This window comes from Sarcophilus harrisii, chromosome 2, assembly GCF_902635505.1.
Source record: "Sarcophilus harrisii chromosome 2, mSarHar1.11, whole genome shotgun sequence".
NCBI lineage: Eukaryota > Metazoa > Chordata > Mammalia > Dasyuromorphia > Dasyuridae > Sarcophilus > Sarcophilus harrisii.
The window spans coordinates 262,729,766-262,757,067 of NC_045427.1; the positions used below are offsets into that span (position 1 = coordinate 262,729,766).

A 27,302-nucleotide genomic window follows, 5' to 3' on the forward strand; every position below is an offset into this window, starting at 1 on the left:
CCAGAGGAATTGCACTATAGGAGATTGAAAACTAAGATCCACTTTCCAAAACAAAATTATTTCTGTGGCTCATGGCAATTCTGAGGGAGAGGTGATGACAGCCTCCTCCCATTTCAGAAACAGCTCCTAGAGTTGTCTGTAGGCGTGCTCACATGACACATTCTTAAACCTGATTCTATTATGTGCTGTCTGCCTGTGTTTGCTCCTTGTTCACATATCAGGCACAAGGCATCTTTACTTTTTTTTTTTTTTTTTTTTGGTAGATGATTTTGGTTTCCCTTATTCTTCTATCCTGGACTTTTTTCTAGCTAGCTATTTCATTCTTAAATGTGTTTTGTATAGTCGCCATTCCTTTGGCTTTCCTGGACCCCAGCGGGCTCAGCTTTAGAGACCTTTGCGTGAGGAATTAGAACACTGGATCACATGAATGTTCACACCTTGGGAGAATTACCATTGTGAACTAGGATGTTCACTAGCACTTGGTGTGGAACAATGCCAAAGATTTCTGTCAGAGAAAATGCCAAGAATGCAAATTTGGCTGAGACCTGATTCTGAATTGTGACTAAGTCCAGTTCATTTCCATTTGCGTGAGGCTGCATTTTGTGATGTTCAGGCACTTCTGATTGATGTCTCTGTATGCGGAAGTTTTTGGCTCTTCAGCCCTGCTGCTTCACAGTTTTTCTTTCTCACCTCTCTTTATAATGCCTGCCAAGAAACTACTGACATTTTAGGAATAGAATAGAGACAGTTTGGCTTCTTGTAAATTTGTCTGTTTCCTTGGTGATGTACATAATTATGAAACGTACAGAAAGTGGGTTTTTTTTTTTGTTGTGTTTTTTTTGTTTGTTTTTAGCAAAATCAGAGTTGATTTTTAAAAAGCAGATTTGTCACCTCTGGTGACTGTCCCAAGAGCAATCCTGGAGAATAGGATCTATTGGGATCCATTTTATCTCACCCTGAAATCAGAAACGCTGACCCGTGGGTAGGGGATCTGGTAAAATTTTGTATCTAAATATCTTGTGGAATAGATATTTTCAATTTGATTGACATAAGAAGTTTAATGAGGACTTTTCCAGGTGTGTGTGTGTGTGTGTGTGTGTGTGCTGGTTCCACTTTGCCTGAAAAGTTTCTTCAGTTTCATAATTGGAATCCTGTCCTATTATTCTACCTTGTAGCAAGACCTCTTGGACAGAAGGGTCTTAAATACCTCAAAAGGTTTTAGGAGGCTCAAGCCCATAAAAGGTATTTACTAAGTCTGTTAAATGAATAAATAAATATAAATATATTTTCAAGCTCATTCTTTGAGCCACCTAAGGTATCTGATAAGACTACCATTGCCCAACAATAGGAAAAGAATGGAAGCCGGATTTTGAGTTAAAGGAATGGAATTCAGTTTCTAGATCCTCTATTTACTAATTATATGATCTTGAAGACATCTTTTAGTTTCTCTGGCCTTCCTTTTCCTCAGCTGAAGCATGAAAGGGCTGCATTTAATACCATAGAAAAAGTTCTGGTTCTAAAGTGAGTCAGGAGATCCTAATTCAAATCTCACTTCTGTCATTTATTAAAGGGAATTTCCAGATAGATGAGATTACAGATCCATTTGAGGAGAGACAGCTTGGAATGTCCATTCACAAGAAGCTTTTCCTAGGAATGTTTGGTGCAATTAGTCAAAGAATATTTATTTAGTATCTACTGTTTGCATGATTTAATTTGCATCGAAATGTTATCTGTCCAATAAGGAGTAGTATTCCATAAAGCTCCAGAACATGGACTCAGGCTCCTAAGCCTGGCACTAAGTCTTGCAAACATGTAGCCCCCAATTCCATAAATTAAACCTTCATCTCAGTCTAACTTGTATACTTACTGTAGCATAGAGTGATGAGGAGGAAGCTAATGAAAGCCTAAAGATAAAAACCTAAGGACACAGAATTTCCAAGTTAGAAGGATCCTGGGGACCATGTAATACCTGAAAAAGATCCCCATTATGACATATCTGATAAGTAATCATCAGCCTTTTGATAAAGATCTCCAGTTGGGAGTAGAGAAGAAAGGGTGGCCAGGAACCACTACTCTTAGAGGAGCAACAACTTCAAATTGTTTTATGAGTCAGCAGATCACCTTAACTAACATTTCACTTTTGGACAACTATAATTAAGATGGCTAAGTGGTGTCGGAGTGCACAGAATGCTAGGCCTGACATCAGACTCCTTCCTGGGTTCAAATCTTACCTCAGACACTCACTAGCTGTGTGACCCTGGAAAAGTCACTAAATCCTGTTTGCCTCAGTTTCCCCTTCAGTAAAATGAGCTGGAGACAGAAATGGCCAACCTTCCTAAACTAAGTTATTAAGAAATTAACATAACCTTCCAGATGTGTTCTGAGCAGAGCAGAGAAAGGTCAAACTAGGATCTCATTCTTATTATCTAGAAGGACTATCAAAAAAGAACAAAGAAGAAGGGAGAAAGGAAAGAAATAGTGGGACTGATTAATGACCTCCTGTGTGTCAGGCAGGTAGGTGCTTCAGTGGACAGAGTCCTAAGCCTGGAATCAGGAAGATCTGAGTTCAGATCTAGTACTTGACACTTCTTAACCTGGATAAACCACTTCATCTCAGTTTGCATTAATCTACTGGAGAAAGAAATGACAAGCTATTCCAGGATTTCTGCTAAGAAAATGCCTTGCGGTCATAAAGAGTCTGATAACTAAATGATAAGAACAAAATTTGTCAGGCACTTTACTATATCATTGGATCCTCATAACAAACCTGGGAGTTAGGTTCCATTATTTCCCCATTTTATAATTAAGAAATGAGGCAAAAGTTAAGTGCTTACCCAGGGCAACATGTCCAATGAGTATCCAAGGCCAGGTTTGAACTGAATTTTCCTGATTCCAGACCCAGTGCTCTATCTACTGGGCCACCCAGCTGCTCTCCTGTGAAAGAGGGTTTGATTAGCAGAGTTACACAATCAATCCAAAGAGGTTACAAGACGTGGGAAGGCTTTACCTGGGAGTTCTGAAAGCAAGTCTCTTCATAGAATATGGAGATGTCCATTGACTCCTTAATAAAAACAAAGATAATTTCTCATAGTTTTTAGGACAGCATGGTGTCACAAAGGGGAGCTCACTGGACCAGGAGTCAGGAAGACTCATCTTCCAGAGTTCAAATCCAGCCTGACACTTCCTAGCTATGTGATTCTGGGAAAGTCACTTCATCCTGTTTGCTTCAGTTTCCTCATCTATAAAATGGGCTGGAGAAGGAAATGGAACACCACTCCAATGCCTTTGCCCAGAAAACCCTAAATGTTGTCTAACAATAGTTCTTAAAGATCGAGGCTGCCACAGACCAAATAGTTATTTTTGAGTCAATCCTTTTGTAACTCCTTAGAAATGGTTTTCAATGATTTGGGTTGCCCTCTAGATGATTTGATTGGCTGGGATTCTTAGGAGGCTGGACCCTTGTTAGAGGAGCCATAACTTCAAATTGGTTTATGAGTCAGCAGATCACCCTAATTCCTTTAAAAACATTTTTTAAAACCTTTTTTTCCTGTTTATAGGACACACCAGAGCACAGCAAGGTAAATTTGGACTGTGTGTATGTATGTATATATGTGTGTATGGAAGGAGGGGTCGGAAGATGCCAGTTCAGAGTTTCCAATTATAAATGACTATCTTGGGTCAGAAGCACATGGAAATTACATGTACTCATCAATAGCTCTCTTGCATATAAGGTTGATTGAAGAGTTGTTAGCCAATGTTGCTGGATTTCTGCATTCCACTTAGAAGAGGAAAGAAATTTCCTGGGTAGTATCACTTGGAAACCTAGCTTTCTAATCAGATGTCAGAAATTTTCTAGTCAGCTTGAGTTTTAGAGATGATTAAAAAATAATATCAAATTCAAGAGTTCAGATTATGACCCTTTTAGGATAGGTATTCTTAATCTGGGGTAAATTTTATTTTTATTTTTAAAATTTTTATTTAGTATTTTATTTTTCCCCAGTTACAAAACAATTTATAGCATGTTTTTAAAACTTTCACCCTTCATTCCCCTCATTAAAAAGGTGTCAATTAGTTTTTAAAAATATTTTGATTACTATGTCAATATAATGTGGTTTTCTTTGTAATATATTTGATTTTGTGCCTTTAAAGCCATTATTTTGAGAAGTACATAAGTTTCATTAGACATCCAGAAGTAGTTCATGTCCCAAAATAGAATTCTTGTCCTAGAGAAATGGGAATTTCTAAGCTGTGCACTTCAGAGAGAGAATGGAGTAGCCCAAATGACCTCATAATTGGAGGAGTATTATGGGAACAATAGCAGGTCATGAAGGAAGCAAAAGATTTTGGCTTTGATCCTTACTTCTAATGTAAGTGATTCAGATAGAGAAGAGATTTCATCGTAAGGGAGTTACTTTTTCAGACAGTCCCAAAGCAAGTTTGCCTTCTAAAGGAAGAGTCCAAGCCATTTCTTAGCACTATCAGTCTTGGAGACATTTTGTAGGACCTTATGGGCAAGAAGGATTTCACTGGAAAGCCTGGATGGTAACACTAAACCCAGTTCCCTTATGAGCAGAGCTTATGGGATGCTATGGGTGCTTTCTATTTATAAACTCCTGTGAATGCTTCACACCTTCTAGGTTTCCTGTGGAGTGAAACAAAGTCTGTCTACTACCCAATTTACATTTGAGGAGTTGTTTAGGAGCTGAAGACTTTGTAACTCGCATTTGTGGAAACCTAGATTTGAACTATAAAAAAATTATATTTGGAGATTCTGTGGAAGGAACTGGGATAGTGGTGATGGTGGTGGTGGTTCAAATCATTTTTCAGTTGTGTCAAAACCCCATGTGGGTTTTTTTTTTTTTGTGGCAGAGATGCTGGGGTGATTTGCCATTTCCTTCTCCAGTTCATTTTATAGAAAATTGAGGCAAAAAGACAAAAAAAAAAAAAAAAAAAGTGACTTACCCAGGATCACACAGCTAGAAAGTGTCTGAGGCCAGATTTGAACTCAGGAAGATGAATCCAGGCCTGGCATTTAGGTTCACATCCTGCCTTTATACATATATATGTATATACACACACACATACATACATACATATATACACCCCCCATATATATATAATGTATATGTATATATATGTATTATGTATATTTATATATTTGTAAGTTACATGTATATGTAAATGGAGGCAAATAGAGTGAAGTGACTTGTCCAAGGTCATACAGCTAGGACATGTCTGAGGCCAACCTTGAACTCAAAATAAGTCTTCTAGACTCCAGGACTGCACCACCTGGCTGACCACTGTCTCTTTACTAGTAAGTATCAAAACCAAAGAGGCTGACCTTTTGATCAAAGTATTAAAAAGCAAAGGATTTTGTTGTTTAGTCAGCCAGGCTCTCTGTGACGCATTTGGGGTTTTCTTGGCAGAGATACAGAGTGTTTTGTCATTTTTTTCTCGAACTCATTTTACAGGTGATGAAACTGAGGCAGACAGCATCACACAGCTGGCTAGTAAGTATCTGAGGCTGGATTTAAACTCAGGAAGATGAGTCTTTGTGACTCCAGGCCTGGAATTACCCACTGCACCATCTCGCTACTCTAGTGGTAATAGTAATAAGCCAAACAATGTGTGTGCAGAAGCTAATGAGACTGGGCTGCATTAAAAAAGGCATAGATAGCTTCTAACTTTCATCTATGGCTCAGGCTGTGGGCTCAGAAAGATCATGATCAGTCTTGGAGTCTAAAAGAAGAAGGTATCAGTTTCTTTTTGATAATGATGATAACAGGCACAAAAGAAACTGATAAACTGACAACAACTTTTTTTCTTTTAGACCCCCAAATTGTCCACAGATTAATGAGCCCAGAGCCTGGGCCACAGATGAAAGTTGGAAACTAACCCTTTCTTAGTGCAGCTCAAGATCTCATTAGCTTTGTAAAATTTTTAATTTATTTTAAGAATTAATTTAAAAAATTTGATTTCCAAATTCTCTCACTCTCCCCTCCCCATTGAGAACTAATATGATATTAATTATACCCATGAAGTCATGTAAAATGTATTTTCATTATAACCATGATACAAACAATAAAAAACAAAAACAAAGTGAAAAAAATTATGCTTCAATTTGCACTCAGAGTTTATCAATTTCCTTTCTAGAGGTGGATAGCATTTCTCAACAGGGGTCCTTTGTAATTGTCTTAGATCATTGTATTGATGAGTTTGTTAACTTTAAAAAAAAAACAACAGTTAACTCTTACTTTGTAGTCCACTAAATCCCCATATCTATTTTTGGATAAACTGCCATTCAACTCTACCTTCTCCATCTTGTAACTCAAGAAGAAAAATTGGTTTCCTTGAAGGGACAATTTGATTTCCATGGCAACAGTGATTCATTTACCATTCCTAAAAAGATATGACTTGGAGCAAATGCTAAATCTGTTGAGACCACCAGGAGGCACCTGAAACTTTATGCCAGCTTTCTTCCAGATGCAAAAAGGAGCTACTAATCCCAGTATTCCCCCAATCTTTCCTTCCTCAGGTTTTCTAGATTCTACATTTCCATGCAGGAGCATGTAACAAATTCCAAAAATAATTCATCATTTGCTTAAAATTCACTTGGATCCCAATCTCCTCTTCCTTCCTCAGAGTAGCTCCAAAGCATTCACTCATTTGGCAGGCAAATAGTTTAAAATGCATAGAGAATAATAAAGTGTAACAAGTTCCAGGTAGGTTGCACACAATAGTTCCTGACAAAATTAACTTTTCCTCACTCTTTTCTGTATCACACTTTTTTCATCTTGAAAGGGAAGGGGAAACCCTTCCAAGAATTCCCGGTCTCATCATTCCATCCCCTTCTGAATCAGTCCCTCTGGGGATCTGGTGAAAACTGTTCTCAATTTCTGCCTGTCCTCTAGGCAAATCTGCTGCTGGGCTGTGCTGGAGACCCTGGAAGGCTGAGCAATATTCGTTCGACTCTTTGTGACCCCACTGGGGCATTCTTCGCAAAGATGTTGGAGTGGTCCTTCTCCGGCTCATTTTACAGAAGAGGAAATGGAGGCAAACAGAGGGAAGTGACTTGTTCAGGGTCACCCAGCTAGGAAGTGTCTGAGGCCAGAATTAAATTTAGGAAGAGCAGTCTTCCCGACTCCAGGCCTAGGACTCTTATCTGCTGCGCCACCTAGCTGCCCATGAGCAATACTTCTACAGGATGCTTAGCTGAACCCTCCAGGACAACTTCCCTCTTTTTTCCCTCCCAGTGCTTTGGCTGGACTGCCTCTGGGTCTCTTGGATCAGATAAGCTCTGAAAGGGACAGTCAGCAAATGCCTTGGAGTAAAAAGAGGGGCAGAAAGAGTGCATATATCCATTTACAAATCCCTGCTAGAGTTTTGAAACTAGTACAACCTTGAAACTTGCCCATGATGGCAATCCTGAGCCTCTATCTTTTGATCTTGTCTTTAGTAACTAAGCATATGGAAAAATGCAGGAGAAACAGGACAATAGTAGGAATTTACTTGCCACCCCCCCACCGTGTGTGATTTCACATTTACATTTATTATTATTAAATTATACCTTGTTAGATTCAGCTCAGTAGTGTTCTAGCCTGTCAAGATATTTTTGGATTCTGACTTTATCATTAAGAATCATAACTTTCTGCCCAATCTGCAAATTTAAAAAGGTTGCCTTCTTTGCCTCTAAATCCCGGCTTCTTAACCTTTTTGTGTCACAGACCCCTTCAGCAGTCTGGGGAAGCCTATGGATAGGATCCTCAAAATGTTTTTTAAGTGCACACCAAAATGCATAGGATTATACTGAAATCAATAAACAACTTAATATCTTCGAGGTCAGGACCAATAGAGGAATTTTTTTCCCTCCCCCAGGCAATTGGGGTTAAATGACTTGCCCAGGGTCACACAGCTAGGAAGTGTTAAATGTCTGAGGTCATATTTGAACTCAGGTCCTCCTGACTTCAGGGCTGGTGCTCTATCCACTGCGCCACCTAGCTACCCCAAGAGGAACTTTTAAAAAATTTTATTTTATTTTATTTTTTTTTATTTAATAGCCTTTTATTTACATGATATATACATGGGTAATTTTACAGCATTAACAATCGCCAAACCTCTTGTTCCAATTTTTCACCTCTTACCCCGCCACCCCCTCCCCTAGATGGCAGGATGACCAGTAGATGTCAAATATATTAAAATATAAATTAGATACACAATAAGTATACCCGACCAAAACGTTATTTTGCTGTAGAAAAAGAATCAGACTCTGTAATATTGTACAATTAGCTTGTGAAGGAAATAAAAAATGCAGGTGTGCATAAATATAGGGATTGGGAATTCAATGTAATGGTTTTTAGTCATCTCCCAGAGTTTCTTTTTCTGGGCGTAGCTAGTTCAGTTCATTACTGCTCCATTAGAAATGATTTGGTTGATCTCGTTGCTGAGGATGGCCTGATCCATCAGAACTGGTCATCATATAGTATTGTTGTTGAAGTATATAATGATCTCCTGGTCCTGCTCATTTCACTCAGCATCAGTTCATGTAAGTCTCTCCAGGCCTTTCTGAAATTATCCTGTTGGTCATTTCTTACAGAACAGTAATATTCCATAATTTTCACATACCACAATTTATTCAGCCATTCTCCAACTGATGGACATCCATTCAGTTTCCAGTTTCTAGCCACTACAAAAAGGGCTGCCACAAACATTCGTGCACATACAGGTCCCTTTCCCTTCTTTATAATCTCTTTGGGATATAATCCCAGTAGTAACACTGCTGGATCAAAGGGTATGCACAGTTTGATAACTTTTTGAGCATAGTTCCAAACTACCAAGAGGAACTTTTCTAACGCCTCCTCTTGGCATATACTCTGTTGGTGAGGTATGTCAGCACCTTTTAGAGATAAGGTGTGTGTGCTCCTGAACTAACCCCAACTTGCTGCACACATACATACACAACAGTTTAGAACTGCAGGTATTGGAAACTGGTCCTGCACCTGGGAGTCATTCATGATTTTCTGGACAAGAGCCTATATGATTGCCTTAACTAAGGACAAAACAGTTACTTCTCTACTGGGATTCCTCTTGGCAGTCAGAGGACCCACTCATCTAGAATTGTCCTTAAACTGACACCACCTAGCAAATAAACCCTCTTTCCCCAGGCAAAGGCTCTTTTCTTGACTCTGACTACAAGAGTTGGGTGTCCTTCTTCCCAGAATCCAAGTCCATGATGAATTAATGCTATCATAGAGATAGAACTCTCAGTAGTTTCTCAAATCTAGCCCACTTACCAAATAAATTCTTTTTGACATAGTAACAGTTGACTTTTTCTGGCTCTTCTCCATTTGACCCTTTGCAAGTCTTAAGAACCTTTTCACCTGAGAGAGATCCACATCCTCTGGGAAAATGCTATATAACTCCATTTAATTATAAGGATTCCTTCCCTCAGAATAGCTCTATAAGGATTCCTTCCCTCAGAATAGCTCAGACACCTCCTTCTCAGAATGGTCTTGCTGGAGTCACAAGTGATATCGTTGGAAGTGGCTGACTTTCTAATAACACGGGGGAAGTAAATCTGTCTTGGTATAATTAGAGTGAATATGGCTTTGCCTAGAGGAAGGATTCCCCCAGCCAACTTAATGACAGTCCTGAAATCTTATATGGTGACAGTCTTTACCCAGCATCCAAGAAAGAAGAGGTAAGTATCTCAGCAGAGATCTCTAAGGAGCAAAAATTTAATATTACACAGCAATGGGGCTTCCAGGGAGGGTCATGTCCTGGCTGGTGGCCTAGGGAACGCTAAGCGGGTAATGTTACAGAGCAGGGTTTTGTATCAATTCTAACATTAGGACAGGCTGCATGCAATAAAGTAATGACCACTTAGTTATCTACTGTAGATAACCTTGATCCTGATGAGGATGAGAAGTATCATCATCACACTCTGACTGATGTCAGTGCTCTTGCTCACCATGGTGACATTATATAGGGAATATAGCATGAATGTCAGAGATTTAACATCACCCACCAAGGGGATTAGATTGCTAATATTGGTACTTTGCTCTTCTGAAAATAGGAGGTAAGATCTAGGGTTTCTGATCTTTGTTCTCCATATTCCATCATGCCTTTAGGGGCTGTTATATTGTTGCTTACCTTTTCTTATTATCTTTTTTTTTTTTTTTAATCTGGACTAAATTCCTGCATCATTGCTGCCCCACAAGGTTTCTCAAATTCCTAGGATTAGGGTTGCCCAGTAACAGTTCTAAATATAATTAAGTGGTGAAAGATCTTTTAGAAGATCTTTAAAACCTTGCCATCAAGAGTTGGGATATGAAAGCAGCAGTATCTCCTACACAGGCTAGGCTAGATCTTTTTTGTTTTTGGTTTTTCCTAAAAGACATGAAAATTGTCTTTGAGATTGATCCGAGGTCTCAAACTGCTGGATGGATTGCATCCTGGCCCATCACTTCTCAATGCTATGACAGATGCTGAGGTAGGAGGGAGCAATTCCTTCCTTTCTCCCTTTAGGTGACTCTTCCACAAAGCACACTTGTGCCTTTGGCTAACTGTCTTAAATTTCATCCATTCAGTCAGTATCATTACTCCTAATTTATTCAGAAAAAGGTACTTAGATTTTATTAAGGAATCAGAATGTAGCTGCATCTTTGTAATTAGTTAAAGCTTCATTATCACCTTATGATTGCTTATCTTTTGGGCTTTCTTGGTTGAGAGGCTGGTCAAATTTCAATGCCCCTGTCTACATAAAATGGACATACCAGTATTACTTATGACAATAAGATAGAAACAACATGCCCAGCCTTTGAGAAAAGCTGAACATATAGAATATGTACATAATGGAATTATTACTGGGTTATAAGGAATAAATCAAAGAAGTACAATTCATGTCAAACACAATGCCTGAAAATTATATCACATTATCAAAGGACATACCTCTTTTTTCTGAGGACAATCTCTTTAGAGGGAACATAATTTCACAGAAGGGTTTGTTTTGCTTCTTTGGGGGAAAATGTCTGTTTTCTATGCTAAAAAAAGCTAACTTTTTTAAAAAAAGGAATAAATATCTAAATTCTATTTTATCTTCTACTTACTTTCAGTACTTCATTATCTGATTTCTTATCATTCTACCAAAACTGTTCTCTCCAAGGTTATCTCTATCTTAATTGCTAAATCCAATAGTTTTGTTTCAAGTTTATTTCTATTTGACCCCTAAGAAGCTTCTTATAGTTAACTCCTCTCCTCCTAACTATTCTTTTTTCCTTTATTTGGCTTCTGTGCTCTCTCTTGGTCCTCTTCCTCCTTTCTGAATATTCTTCAATCTTTTTTCTTATTTGCTAGATTTGCATTCATTTTTCTCAATCTAATGGTGTGTGTTTCCTAAGTCTTTGGCTTGGGTCTTCCTCTCTACCAATCATTATTTATTGAGTGCTTACTCCCAGGCTCTATGCTAGGTACTGGGGATATAAGTAGAAAAAAAAAATGACACTATCCATTTTGCCAAGAAACTAACATTGTTATGGGGGAGACAAGTGTATATGAAAATATACAGCATAAAATAAAAAGTTTTTAATACACAAAGTGGTTCAATGCACCATGGTTTGGAAAAGAGGATGCTCTCTTCCAAAATAAATAACTGATTTTACATATGCATACACATATGTATATATATATATATATGTATATAGATATATATATATATACCTATTTCTAATGGTAGCCATCTCTAAGGTGGGGGAAGAAAAAAAGACATTTATAATATTTTGTTGTCTATTTGAAAAGAATAGCAAGTTGTGCCAAGGATATTTGCAGTTTTGTGTGCAACCATTTTTTTATTGTATTGTTATGGGAAAAGCTTGTTTTATTCCATAAATTAAAAATAAAATTAACAAAACTTTTCCTGATCTAAAAAAAAAAAAAAGAAATAAGGAACTCTATAAAGTGGATGTAAAGAGGGAGAAAAGCCAGTGCAAATGATTGGGGATGGGGAGACAGAATGTTATGCCTGAGAAACAGTGACAAAGCTAATTTGGTTGGGCTGTAGAATGTTAGAGATGAAGTAAGGTCCAAAGAGGTTGAATAGGTAGGTTGGAGTCAAGTTACACAGGGCTTTAAAAGCTAAACAGAAGAACTTACATTTTATCCTATAGGTAATAGGAAGATACTAGAGTTAATTGAGCATGAGATTCACATGGTAAGATGTATGCTTATAGAAAATAATGTGTAGAATGGCTTACAGGCTAGAGGCAAGAAGCTCAATTAAAAGGCTGTTGCAATTATTTAGGTGAGAGATGATGAAGGCTTGAACTAAAGTGGTAGACAGGTAAGTGGAGAGAAAAAGTCAGATAGAAGAGATATCAAGAAAGGAGAAGAAGCAAGATTTGGCAACTGATGGGATATATGATGTAAGAGAGAATAAGTTTAGAATAATGCTGAGATTATTAACTTGAGACCCTGGAAGGATTGGAGTGCTTTTGACAGTAATAGGGAACTTAGGAAAAGGTTTAAGGGAAAAATGAGTTCAGCTTTAGACATGTTGAGTTTTAAATATCCAGGATGAAAGGTATCAGAGACAATAAGTGTAGGGGAGAGACTAGATCTGCATGAGTAAACCTTGGGGTCATCTGCATATAGATAATAGCTAAATTCATGGGAACTGATAAAGTTACTATAAGGGAGGGCATAGAGGGAGAAAAGAAGAGGACTAGGAGGGCACCTTGGGAAATAACCACAGTTAGGAGACATTATGTAAATGATAGTGAACCCAGCAAACGAGACTGAGAAATGGTTAGGTAGGTAAGAGGCATACCAAGTAGTAGTGCCATTAAAAACCCAAAGAGGAAAGAATATCCAGGTGATGTGTGTGGTCAACAGTATCAAATATAGCAGATAAATTACGAAGAATTAGGATTGAGAAAGGGGCATTAGATTTGGCAGCTTTTAGCTGAGTGATAAGGTTGACAGCCAGACTGCACAGGAATGAGGACTGTGAGAAGCAGAAGCAGTAGGCATAGACACCTTTTCAAAGGAATTTGACTGAGAAAGGGATATAAATATGTATATACATATATATGCATGCATGCATGTATGTGTACATGTACACATATACTACAATATATACAACTTATACAATGTATGTCCTATATACAGTTCATTATATGAATATATATCACATACACATGTATGCATGTGCATATATATACATGTATATCTATATGTACTTTAATATACTCATTTGTCCAGTCCCTCTGGTATTTGTCATTTTTCCTTTTTTGTCAGCTTGGACAGCCTTAAGGGTATGAGGTGGTATTTCAGAGTTATATAATTTGCATTTCTCTAATAGTGATTTAGAGAATTTTTTTCACATATAGCTACTGATTTTTCTGAATACTATTTTTTTCATTTTCCTTGGCCATTTGTCAACCCAAGGAAAAGCTTATTCTTGTAAGTTTAAATTGGTTCCCTTTATATCTTAGAAACAAGATCCTTTTGAGATAAACTTGCTGCAAAGATTATCCTTCAAAATTCTGCTTTTAATTTTAGTTGTTTTGCTTTTTTTTTTTCAAATTTAAATTTTATATAATCAAAATTTGTTCATTTAACCTCCTATGAATCTGTCTGGTGACAAACTTGTCACCTATCTCTAAATCTGACCACATTATTATAGAAAGTAATTCTTTCCTTGCTCCTCTAATTTTTTTTGTTACTCTTTATGTCTAAATAATTTTGAGCTTATGTTGATATACTATGTGAGGTGTTTGTCTACACCTAATTTCTGTCAGCCTGCTTTCAACTGGGATTTTGAAGTTAATCAAACACTATGTTATCATGCTTGTTTGGTTCCATATCTATTTTTCACTCAATACCAAGCTGTTTAATGATATTTTGTTATAGTTTGAGAGCCACTACTAGTGGCTTCTTTCCTTCCCACTTATCTCCTCCTCCCCCCATTAATTCCCTTGATATTCTTGATCTTTTGTTTCTCCAGGCTCCAGACTCTATATAGTTATACTAGTTTAATTTGTAAGGCATTGAAAAAGTTAATTTAGGTAGTATTTTTATTATATCTACTTGATCTACCCATAAGTAATGAATATTTCTCTAATATACATACACATATATGTTTATATATACATATCTATACATATGTATGGAGTGAGTCTATTTATATAGCTTCAAAACTAATTCCTTATCTGAGAAATTGGATCCCCCCCATTCGACTGGTTTCTTTTTTGTTCTAAGTACATTAATTTTCCTTGTGTAGAAGACGGTTTTCGGTTTAATGTAATCAAAGATATTCATATTATATTTTTGTCTCATTCTTCATTTCTAATCAGTTCCCAAGTTTTGTTAATTCTTCTTAGATTTCTTCCAAATGTCCATTTCTCTATATTCACATCGTGACTACTTTAGTATAGGCTCCATTACTTATCTATACTATTGCAAATAAATTCCTAAATGTGTTTCCCTTACCAATCTATTTTTTATACTGCACCAAAACAGGCTAAGGCATAGGCTGAATGATGTTACTCCCAGCTTAAAAACAGTCAGTAGCTTCCTACTGTCTCTAGGAAAAAATACAACTGCTCAGTTTGGCATTTAAAGTTCTCCACAATCTGGCTCCCACATAGCTTTCCGGACTAATTTTGAATAATTCCTCTTTATTTTTAATTTAAATTTTGTTTTTTTTTTGTTATGAACTTGATCAAAACCAAAAGCATTTCAGTATATAAAGAACATAAAAAATTTGTGTATGAAATTGTGAATTTTTGTGATAATTTCTTAAAGTGTATGTCATATTTAACATGATAGTAATAACTCTCTCCTTATCTGTGCCTCTGAGTTTTCTTTTGGGTATTTAAATAATATTTTGTTAATGCCCTTTTTTGGTTCACTATCAATAAGCACCAAACCTTCACTCTTCCCACTTTCACTTATAAAAAAGTATGTTGAATGAAAGCAAGCTCATATGTTGGCTTTGTGAATATATGTCTCATTTTATGCTTCTAGTCCACCACCACCTCTTTGCCAAGAGGTAGGAAGTATTCTTCACCCTCAAATCTTTTGAAATTACTAATCATTGCATTTATCAGTTGTCTTTCAAAATTGTTTTCCTTTATAATAATGTGGTCATTATATAAATTATTTTCTTGACATCCACTATTTTTCATTAGTTCATACATGTCTTCCAAGTTTTTTTTTTAAGACTGTTCCTTTGTTATTTCTTAATGGTATAATTATTATTGGTATGCCATAATTTGTTTACCCATTACTTGACAGACACCTATTGTTTCCAATTCTTTGCTACAATAAGTGCTGTTAAAAACATTTTTTTGTGTGTGCATTTTTCCCCTCTGTATTTGTCCCAATACTATATGTCTTTAGGCTATATGCCTCATAGCATATAGGGGAATATTAGAAACTTGCCCACTAGTGAATATAAATTCCTCACTGTATCTCCTTTGACCTCTGTTATAGCTATATGATTGTGACAGAAAGCTTAGTGACATTCCTAAGGGAAGAGGGGGAAGGGAAGAGTCAAACAGCTGAAGTGAAAAGGAGTCTCCATCAGCCTTTGTGGATTCAGAAGACTGGAAAAAGGAAGCAAAGTTGCCTTGAGCTGCTTTGCAAACCATGCAAACTGGCAAGAGACAGAATGCCAAGGTGCTAAGATAAAGAACCATTTGGAAGCCCCAGGGAACAGATAGAGAGGGTGGCTAGAGCTGTTTCTGCTTCTGAGAACAGAAATAGTGACTTCCTACTTGGCTATTCCTTGCAATACTATGACATGAGCTCTCCAAGGAGACTGCCGACCCTGTTTTTTTTTTTTTTTTTTTTTTTTTTTTTCTCTTTCCAATCCTTGATTTTCTGTGTGGCCATTTGTTTAGAAACTTTTTTCTACGACAAAGTGATTATTCTTTGAAATAATTTTTATATCATCCTAAGGGTAAAATACAGTCAAGAGAGCCCCAAAGGAAAAAGGATAATACTATTAATGAGGAAAGACATTTCCTGGCAAAAAAAATTTTGGCTCTCAGAGCAATAAAGAATATTGATACATACTTTTATAACTTTCCCAAAGTAGAGAGATCACATGAATCAGGATTAATATACATACTTAAAATGACAGCTAGCAATTTGGTAGGAGTTGTGCAGTGGACTAATGATTTCTCACTAAAGCCTATTTCCACTGTACTCATTGGGAAATACACCCCCTGTTCCAGGAGGGAAGGACATTGACTAGAAAATCATTCCTTGAAGAAGTTAGGGAAGAATGACATGGGGAAAGGATGAGCAGCTAAAAGGGATTCTATAACTTTCTGTTGACAGTTTTTCATCTGCTATTCCTCATACTGCAATTTTTCTTTTTATTATCTTTGCTAATCTGATTTGTATGGTTTTATTTTTTTTATTAGTAATCTATTTTTTGAAACGGCTGGTTCATTTCTTCTTTAAAAAGCTGCCTATTTGTGTTCTTTGACTACTTATCTAGTGAGCTCTTATATATATTTGACTTTCCTGCCAGATCATTATTTTTCCCCAATGCTGTTCTTTTCCCACTTAGAGTGGGCTTGTCAATCGAGTTAGTTTGGGGGCAGGACTCATTCAATTCCCTGAAGGTTTAAGAAGGGGAATGCTGGGGGATTTCCTTCTTGATCAGCAGGGATCTATCTTCAGTATCCTTATCTCCTTAGCAACACAAGGATCATAATACATATCCTTAAGCTTTTCCCCTTTCCATGTGAACCAGAGAAAGTATCTTTTCCTTTTTTTAAACCAAATGCTCCCACTTTTGTTTGATTCCAACCCCTTCTACTTCCTCTGGACTTGGCAGCGCCAGTTTTTTTCACCAATAATATTAATAGCATTTATACAGTGGCTTTAACATTATACCATTTGATCCTCACAACAACTCTATATTTAGTAGGTGTTATATTTATTCCCATTTTAAATGAGGAAACTGAATATAAGAGAAGTTAAATGATTTGCCCAGGGTTAAGACAACTAGTATCCAAAGTGGGATTCACATATAGGTCTTCCTAAATTCAAGTCCAGCACGCCATCCACTATGCTACCTAGCTGCTGTTTCTTTTTCAAGTGTAAACTTTTGCTCCTTTGCAACTTCAGAAAATTTTCACCTAAGTTATAGGGACAATTGAATTGTAAAGGTTCTCCCTATTCAATGCATTTGTATCTGGTGGAATCCCTTTTAGATGTGAGCAGATCATTTTACATCTTGGAAAGGATATAAAATTTATGGTGAGGTGATAATGAGCTTGTAATTCAAGGTTGAAACTGTGGGATTTGAATTTGCATTTGCTAAAGCTTAGTGAGTCCATTGGCATACCGCAAGCTTCAAGTGCTACTTGGTACTTCCCACTATAGGTGTTTTGTTGTTATTCAGTCATTTCAGGGGTTGTTGACTTTTCCTCACCCATGTGGAATATTCTTGCCAAAGATATTGAAGTGGTTTGCCATTTCCTTTTCCATCTCATTTTGCAGATAAAGAACTGAGGCAAGCAGGGTCACACTATAGGTATCTGAGGCTGGATTTGAACTCAGAAAGATGAGTTTGAGAGGGTAACCAATCTACATACGCAAAGCAAAGTTTCCACACTAGAAATTGCTAAAGTTGATGAAATCACACATCTGGTAAAACAAAAAATGCAAGATGCTGTGCTATGGAAGATTCCTATCCTCAAGGAGTTCAAACCAAATAGGAGAGAGATACACACAAATTTCAATTTCAAAAAATGTTTCAGTACTTATGATGTGGGTACTGAAGCACTGTAAAAGTTATTGGGGGATACAAAGAGATGCAATATAGATTTTACTTTCATAGGAGTATCTTGGATTAGATATATAAATGAATAATAATAATATTAGAAAGAATTGATAAATGGTCAGGAGTGGTAAATGGTAAAGAATGTGAAGATACACTCAAGGAAACCTTTGTGGAAGATAAAAACATTTGAGTTGTGTCTGAAATGAAAGGACTTGAAAAGAGAGAGGGGAGAGTGTATAAAATTAATTTCAGGTAAAGGAGAGAATGTGAGCAAAGGCACAGAAATGGGGGACACCAGAAGGACAGAAAGTGTCAGACAGCATCCCATCTTGGAAGGAACTTAGGAGTGTCAAAGGGAAGTTAGGTGGCACAGTAGATAAGAGTGTCAGGCCTGGAGTCAAATCCAGCTTCATACACTTACTAGCTTTGTGACCCTGGGTAAGTCACTTAACCCTGTTTGCCTTGGTCTCCTCATTTGTAAAATAAGCTGAGGGAAATGGCAAATCACTCCAGTATCTTTGCCAAGATAACCCCAAATAGGATCACAAAGAGTTGGACACAAATGAAACTATGAAACCCTGGAGGGCTTTGAATTATAAGCTAACTAGAGTGACAAGACATTGTCAGTACATGTGCAGGATTAACTGAAGAGGTAATAATCTAATTATAAGATCAATTAGGAGTCTATTATAATAGTCCAGGTCAGAGCCTGAATTAGAGTGATTTTATTATACCTGAAAAAATCAAATGCCAGACATAGTGGGGAAGTAAAAATTACAGGGCATGGCAACTGACTGGATGTGCAGAGTAAAAGAGAGGAAAATGAAGGAGGGCTGTAAAGTTAGGAGCTTGGAATATTTAGAGGATGTGTTAGTTTTGACAGAATTAGAAAATTTATAGGAGAAGATTCAGTTTAGAACATGCTAACCTTAAAAGTACCAGTAGAATATTTAGATAGAAATCTCCAGCAGATAGAAATAAAGGCCTGAAGTTCTAAGGGAAGTTTGGGAGACAGAAATACAGAGTTGAGATTCATCTACATAGAGATCAATAAGAATAAATGAGATTGCCAAAGGAGAAAATGCAGAAAAAGAAGAGAAGATCAAGAACAGATAGATTATTGGGAGAAAATGACATTTGAGGGATAGGAGTATGATCAAAGTAGCAGATAGATGTTGGAGAAACATAAAAGTATAATGTCACAAGGTCTGAATTACTTAACAGATTTCAATAACTTAAAGATTTCCTAATAAAAAGGTAATAATTCAAGATCACTGAATAAACCGGGGAGAGAAGTCAGATAAAGTGCTAAGTAGTGAGAAGCTGGTAAGGCAGAGAAGGCAAGAAGTACAGACCAATTTTCCCATAAGTCTGATGAAAACTAGAGATGATATTATATCTTGAGAGATCTAATATGGTTAATTTTTTTTTAGGATGAGGAAAGCAGATCAAAAAAGATAAAACAAAATAGAACAGGAAATGAAATGAATATGAACAAGGTACAAAGAATTCAAAAAAGGAATAGATGACTTCTGGCTAGTGGAATCAGGGAAGACATCTTGGAAGTGGTTAAATTTGAGCAGTGCTTTAAAGGATGAATATAATTTCAAAATAAAGAATTGTGGAGGAGAACATCTTAGGTATATTTCATAGTTTGCTAAAAGGAATAGTGTCAAGAAAACACTGTATATATTTGAAGGATGACAAGTGGAACAGATACATAAATTTTGTGGAGCGTAATGTGAAATTCATTCATTATTGATCTATTAAGTGCCTTAACTATGTAGAATTGGTCCCTACTCTTAAGGGAATTGAAAAATACTAGGTAAGACAGGTCGATGCAATTAATACAAATTTAGGTATGACTGCCTGAAAAAAAAAAAAACCGCTATGAACCCAGGTAATGAAAAATTCAGGGAATTTTGAAATAAGACACTAACATGTGGAGATAGATTCGAAATAATATGGGAAGAGTAAGCTGATGCTAGATGGTAAGTTATTTTGAAAGTGAAAAACTCACTGAGAGCAGGTGAAGTTTAATACAGGTTCATTAATCCATATTTCTCTTTTCTACCTAATCAGAGCTAAGTTGCTTGTTTGTGCTTTCCGGACACACTCTCAAGGTCCGGAATGACTGAATTTCAGCTCCATATTTATAATTTGGGAGGCAGTCTGGCATAATGAATAGCGAGTCTACCTTGAGGTTAGCAAGATCAAGGTTCAACTTTCAATCCTGACACATAGTGGGCTTTTGTGGCTGCCCTCTTGTGTTCGCCTCCCCACTTCTCAGTCCTCGGGGAAATTCTTTAAGGCAAGCAATTGACAAAAGCAATTCCCTACATCAATGTAAAAAATCTAGGAGTAAAAAAAAAAAAAAAAAAAAAAAAAAAAAAAATCTGTTTTGAAGATCACTAGCCCCAATTTGCTAATCCGTTGTGAAGCTTAAAGTCCACAACGTCAAAGAATATTCATTAAGCATATACGATGTTAAGATCCCTATGCTCTGTGCTGGGGATATACAAATTAACCCGGACCCTTGAGGGATGGAGAAATTAGGACTTAGTCACAATTTAGGTAGAAGGCACATGGCTGTACAAAGCGGAGATGCTGGCAGTCTGTATGGGATAACAGGTATAAAGGACTTTGTAAATCTTAAATATATAAACATTAGCTACTCATTATTTTTAAGAGAGATAAGCCAGAAGAAATAATCTGTAATTTCCCACACTACACGTGAGGAATGTCATAACCTGAGGTTCCCCCTCCCCCCCTTAACATCCAAGTGGCTTTTTGTTTCATTTTTCCAGCTCCGAAAGGGCTTTTACAAAGGATGAATGGACAAAGGAAGCATTTTCCACTTTTCGTATCCTCAGGGCATGCAGCAGGCACGCAGAACATTCTTGCTCACAGAATGGATGTGAAAGGCCGAGAGGTTGAGGTGCCCAGGATTAAGCAAGCTATTCAGGGTGGTATCCACAGCTAACCTAGGTTTCCCAACACCCTGACAAGCGCTCTTTCCACAGGACCACGTTGTTTCAAAATAGCAAACGCTGCCCAAGACTAAGATTCTAGGGAAGTCGACTTATCTAGAAGCCTGGAGGCACGGAGGAAGACCACTCTCCCAGCATGCCTTGCGGCCACCCCAGGGCGGAGTGACCTTCCCAACATGCAATCGGGTGACGACCCCCCCTTCCCCCCTCACGCCCCAGCTTCCACCTTCGTGAGAGAGGAGAAAGGAATTGGACCGCTAAGTGTGAACGTCTGCCGTTTTGAGAATCCGTTCCTCTTTCTTAGGTCTTTCATCAGCGCAAAAGCAGAGCAGAAACGGCCTAAATGACCTTCCTTTTTTTGCACGAAGCCCCAACTCTAGGTGCTGCTTCGCGCTACAATGGAGGTGATGAGCCGCGGTGCTGGGGTGAAGGGGGGAGTCGGGAGGAGGGGTTGGCAGGCTCGGGAGGGACACGTGACCATTCCTGGCCACCAATGACGGATGCGGTAGCCTAGGCTGCGCGATGTTTCCAGGACCTGTGAGCGGGAGTGGCGCGTGGGTCTGGCTAACGATTTCTATTCCGTGACAGGTATGCGCAGGCGCGCTGTGTTCCCCATACGTTACGTCGGGCCCCCACGCGCGCTTGTTAAAGACTGCTCCGAGCTCGAGGTGTTGAGTGTATATGTAGGTGAATTTTTTTAAGGGAGGGGTTGGAGGGGGGGGGTTTGGAGTCACGTGACAACGGCGGGCCAGTCACAGACTGAGGAGGTGGCATCGCATTCCCGGAGCTCGGGAGTTCGATGTGTATCGGGGTGCGAAATGTTTCACTGCGGTTCGATCTAACTAGAGTGGCCCAAGGGCTTGGTTTCAGACGTGTGTGCCGTCTGTGGGCCCTGAGAGAGCTTAGACCTAGTGGGTAGAGAGCGCTCCCTGAAATCACGCATGGTTAGGTCTCCCACAAAATGGCTGCTCGAGAAGCCGGGGAGGCTGGGGAGTTGTGGTGTCACGTGAGGAGGCTGGCAGCGCGTGCTGCGGGCGAGGGCTGGGGGTGGGGCCGAAAGGGCCTTTCGATCACGTGGCCTCTTCTCTACCGCAGGAGGGCGGTCTTAGCCAGGTGGTTCGTTTAGAGCTTTGCGTTCACTTAGGGGACGGAAGAAGGCATGTGTGGGAAGCGTGGTGTAGCGGGGATAGTTTACTGGGTTTGGAAGCAGGTAGAACTGGATTTAAAAGCCCATACCTAACTGTGTGATTCTTGTTAAAGTCAATATTTCTGAGCCAAAGGAGATAATAACATCTCACAGGCTTGTTTCAGAGGATCAGTGAGGTAAGGTTTGCAGAACAAATCCTAAAGCTTGTTTATAAATGTGAGCCACTGTTAACTTCTTTTTTCGTGACCCCTGCTTTCCATAAGCCCAAATGAGAGAGGAGTAAATCTTATTCATATCAAACATAAAAACCTGGCACTTCGAACATTGTAAGTATTACTATTATAGGAAATCAGCTATCAAACCATTCCCTCCCGTTCCCTTTCCAAAAAATGCCTCTTTTCCTCCATCTCCTCTCCCAAACAAACTTGGCAGAATGTCTCTTTGAAGCTGTTCCTTCTCTTCTCGAAGTTCTTTTATTTTCCTTTCCCTTACTTTGAGATTTGGTAAAGAGCCCAGTAGGAGGTGATTGCTACATTAATTGGGCCATTGCTTCCTGATACATTTTTTGTGATGGTTTCAATTACCTTTTGACTCCAGTTGAAGAAATTCTTGGCCCACATCCTCCTTTGAAAGAACCACCATGATAGAAGTTCTTGTCACAATTAAATGAAGCTGAAATTAACAGAAAGGGAAGTGATTGGTGATGAAGCAGGTATCTATTATGTTATCATCAGGCTTTAAAAAAAAAAAAAAAGTCCTGTTGGGGTTGGGAGTCAAAATGATATGGATTTGCATTCTTCCATAGACATGTAGGAGCTTTATGACTCAAGTCTATTTGGGGCCTCTGTTACCTGATCTGTAAAATGGCAATATTAACAGCATCTACCTGCAGTCATTGTAGATAATATGTAAAGTATTGTAAGGAATATATAAATGCTAAATATTTCAAGTATCTCCAGAAGAAACATGAAGTTCTTTGTAGTTTGGAAATGTACAATTTTTTGGTCATGTGTCAACTGCCTTCTGAAATATAAAGCTTAAAGAGGGATAGTACATTTATTTATTGAGCTATCATAGTGAATTAGTAGATATTCTCTTGAAAAAATATTTGTAAACTGTTTTTCAAACTTTAAAGTGCATGTGACATGCTATGTAATTGTTGATCATTTATTGTGTCAGTGAGTTTTCGAAGAATGCAAACAATCTTTAAGAAACCCATGAAGACTGTGTGAAGTCTCCTAAACCTTAGTTTTTGAGATTGACAGAGTATTGAACCTATTGTTTATTTCAGCCATTTAATAGTTTGAATAAGCTTCCTAAACAAATGAAGTTTGTATTTTTATTCATTTGTATTTTAATTCCAATTATGCTTCTGGATGCCTGGCTTTTCTATTTTGAGGGAATGGGGGTGAGGGGAAGAATATATTCTAGATGGTACTGAATCATGCTTTTGATTGTTAAGTGTGGTATACATGTATACCCAGATAATAATTGCTGCCCAGTGGTTTTTTGGTTTTCAAGACATATTTTCTATACCTGATTGCAATACTATATATCTTAAATTAACAAATTCCAAAAGGCCCTCGTAGTCTAAAAAGAAGCCCTCCATATATCCAGCCAGTTGCTAATTTATACTTTTTCCACCTTCACTTCTCTTCCATCTGACTACTTCTCTCCATTCACTCATTCAGTGACTGCTTTAGTTCAGGCCCTCGTTCTCTTACAGCTTTTTCTTTGCTTTTGACTCATATCTCTCTCTTCTCTAGTCCATCCCTCTTAGTGCTTAGATCTGACCAAGCTATTTCACTCCTCAGACAACTTTAGTGGCTTCTTATTGCTGCTAGAATGAAGTATAAAATCCTGTTTAGCTTTTAAAGTTCTATACAAATTAGGGCGTAAGCTGTCAGTCTTAATGGACGTTGCTCTCCTTACTTCATTCTGTGATCTGACCAAATCGACTTTTTTTCTATTATTTCTCACACAGTACCATCCGTTATTCATCTTCCTTTAAGACAAAACTCAAGTTCCATTTTCTTCTTGAAGCCTTTCTTTATCCTTCCCTCTGTTAATATCTTCTCTCCCAAACTATTTTGTATTTCCCTTATGATTTTTATATATATTCATTTATGTTTATATGTTTACATGTATACTTCTCTCCTATTGGAGTGTAAGCACCTTAAGAGTAGATATTTTAAAATTCTTTATCCTTTTATCTCAAGAGTTGAGCAAAAAAGCTTTGTAAAACAATAGGTACTTAATAAATATTTCTTTGTATTCAAATAGAAAGACCATATTAATGTTGCAGATGGTTCCAAGTTCATTATTGCTTGTTTCTGGAAGTGATTAAAAAGGCAAATGCAAAAGGGATAGGCATTGTTCATTGTAATCAGGAATGTCATAATTAAGAGTATTGAGGTTAAAGTTAGAAAAAGAAAAGTTAGGTTGGTAATAAGTAAATCAAGAGAGAAGATTTTAAACAGTGGGCAGAGGGGTTTGATTAATATTAGGTGCTTTTGGATCATCATGAATAGTAATAGAGTTCTACTAAGAACATAGCACTAAGTGATATATCCAAATATGTGTATATATACATATAATATAAATACATGCATACATAACATGTAACATTTTTGAGATAGATGGTCTAATTTATAGGCAAGATCCTCGGTATTATCTGAACTCAGGGTAAGGATGATGGTGGTTGTCTTTTATCTCTAACACAGAATGGGGCTTGAGAAGTTTTTCATACCCTAATATAGCAAGGGAATGGGATTGCCCAGATCTCTACAGTGTAATGGACAAACTCTTGTTTAGGGTTAGATTACAAAATATTTCCAAATATTAATTTAGGAGGGCCTACCTTCTTATAAATTTAATAATAATGATAATAGTTGAAGTAGGTACTGTGATTCGCTATGGAAAAGAGTTTTAAGGGTATTATAACACTCGTCCATGGTTCTACAATGAAGTTAGCATATTAGAAGTGAGATTCAAACCCAGTCACTTTACTTTAGGTCTAGCATTTTTGATGTACCACACTGCTACAGACATGTTGATAAGTACTACTTTGGATCAAATTGAAGCATCCAAATTTTTGACTGTACTAAAACTTCACTGGAACCTATATTCTTGAGAATACTGTTTTTTTTCCCTCCCCTAAGGCAGTTAGGGTTAAGTGACTTGTCCAGGGTCACACAAGAACATATTTGAACTCAGGTCCTCCTAACTTCAGGGCAAGTACTTTATCCACTGCGCCACCTTGCTGCCTGGGAATACTGCTTTTTAAAGATTGTAAGATGGCAATTGGTAGCATATGAAAATCCTTGAGCATACTTATTGTGACTACTCTTAGTTAAGGATTCCTGCTTTTTGTCTAGATGATGTAAGAGTTGTAATTTTACAATTCTAATTACCTGTAATTTTCTCTTTTGGTTTACTTTGTAGTAGTAGCAATATTTTGGCTCATACCTGAATAAAGAAAAAGTTGCTGAAGGATATGAAAAGAATTAAAGGAAGAACATCAAATTCCTGTAGGTAATCAATAAATATTTGTTCAGTGAAGTAATGTATTTTTCACGTGTGACCTATGAATGTCTAAACATATAAAAATATTTCCTTGTTAGATCACAGCTGGTTGATTAAAAAAAAAAGATGTAAATACATATTTTTTAAACTTGTTGAAAGGAAATGGGAAAAGATTCCTTTATGTTTTTTTGTTTTTTTAATTAAATTTTTGTTGAGAAAAGGTTTTTTGTTTTGTGTTTTTTTTTTTTTTACTCTTATTTAAACAACTTTTTTCATAAAGATGGAAGAGGAAGGTTAGCAGAAATATTTTATTGCATTATTTACTATAGACAAGTTCATAATTAATTTGGCCAAGTTTGCCTGGCAGGTACAAACCAAACATTTAATGAAATTTGTTTTAATTTCTTGTATTTTTAAAAGTACTTAAATCTGAATAATTAATTTATCTTGTAACAGTTTGATAGGGACTTAATTTCTTTTTTTCTGTTCAGTGAAGGCTTTTTTTTTTTTTGAAAAGGAAAATAGGCACTTATCCTTTTGATTTATTAATTATAGTATTTGGGGGAACAAATCTTGTAGGTTTTAAAGATTTTTCTAGTAATAAGTAACACAAATACTCTTTGATTCAATGTTAGCATTAACCATTTCTTTTCCCCCTCTTAATTGGTATTTTTTTGTATTTCCTTTGAGGATAACTTCCCAGTGCCTAGAACAGTGCCACATATTCACATGATTTTGGTCTGATCATTGTGGCTCATCCCTCTATTTAAGTTGAATATAATTTCGTCATTTTTGTGGGTCTTATACATCTCTTAGTCATGTCTTTCTAATGATTTTATCATATGATATTTAGCCTTACTCATTTCTCATTGTCATTGAGAAGATAGCATTGGACACATTGTATATTGCATTTGTTTGTTACTCTCATTTTGTTACTAGTTCTTCTCAAAATTTTTAAAATAATTCATTTCCTCAATATTTGTTATTCTGGTTTTCTTTGTTATGTGTTATTACCTATTCATACTCTCCACGTTTAAAAAAGAAACTACAAAGCCTCCTGTTTCTTTAATTAGATAGAATTTATATATTAAGGAAAACTATTCATTTCTATGCACTCTAGTGTTTTTAATAGGAATGTGTGTTGGAGGTTGGCAAAAGTCTTTTCTGAATCTATTGATATGATTTTGTGACATGGTTGTTTTTTTTTATTAGTATGATCAAATATGTTTATTATTTTTCTAATATTAAGCCAGCTCTGCATTCTTATTATAAATCCAACCTTGTTCTAGTATGTAATCAATCATTGTAATATTATTGTAGTCTCCTTGCTAATAGTTTATTTTCAAATTTTATATTCATATTCAGTAAAGATACTTTTTCTTGGCCTGATTCTCTCTGGTTTAGGTATCTAAGCCATATTTGTATCATAGAAGGAGTTTGGTGAAAACTTGTATTATTTTTTTTCAAAATGTTTATGTATTCTTGGAATTAATTTTCTTTTCAAAAATGTTTTTTGCTTCTTTAAATATTTCCTAGTTACATGTGAAAATTTTTAATATTCATTTTTTGAAAATTTGAGTTACAAATTTTCTACCTTCCCCTTATTCCTTGAGAAGTCAAGCAATAAAATTATTTATATATGTGAAGTCATATAATAAATATTGCCATGTTAACTGTGTTGCAAAAGAAAGCATATATATATATATAAATATACATATATGTGCGTGTATATGTATTTACATATATATACATATATATATTTACACATAGACACAAAAGAAAAATAAAGTTTAAAAAAATGTATGCTTTAGTTAGTATCTAGAGTCTATTTATTCTTTCTCTG

General features: G+C 36.8%; 1 protein-coding gene and 1 long non-coding RNA gene across 8 annotated transcripts in view; one reads left to right on the forward strand and one right to left on the reverse strand.

The window, feature by feature from the left end:
- The window catches only part of LOC116421552, an 84,489-nt gene that overhangs the window by 36,623 nt on the left and 20,564 nt on the right, over window positions 1-27,302 (reverse strand). The window contains exon 2 of the long non-coding RNA XR_004231957.1: window positions 22,519-22,606. This is a non-coding gene — a long non-coding RNA (uncharacterized LOC116421552). The remainder of the gene's footprint in view (window positions 1-22,518; window positions 22,607-27,302) is intronic.
- The window catches only part of MGA (MAX dimerization protein MGA), a 224,311-nt gene continuing 217,985 nt past the window's right edge, over window positions 20,977-27,302 (forward strand). Inside the window, exons 1-2 of one of the 7 annotated variants that reach the window (XM_031952126.1) lie at window positions 20,977-21,191; window positions 25,379-25,464. The gene's annotated coding sequence lies outside the window, so the exon portion shown is untranslated. Of the gene's footprint in view, window positions 21,192-21,243; window positions 21,376-21,400; window positions 21,471-21,873; window positions 22,111-25,171; window positions 25,465-27,302 lie in introns of those variants that run through there. The other 6 variants (XM_031952129.1, XM_031952128.1, XM_031952133.1 and 3 more) reach the window with 6 other exon arrangements.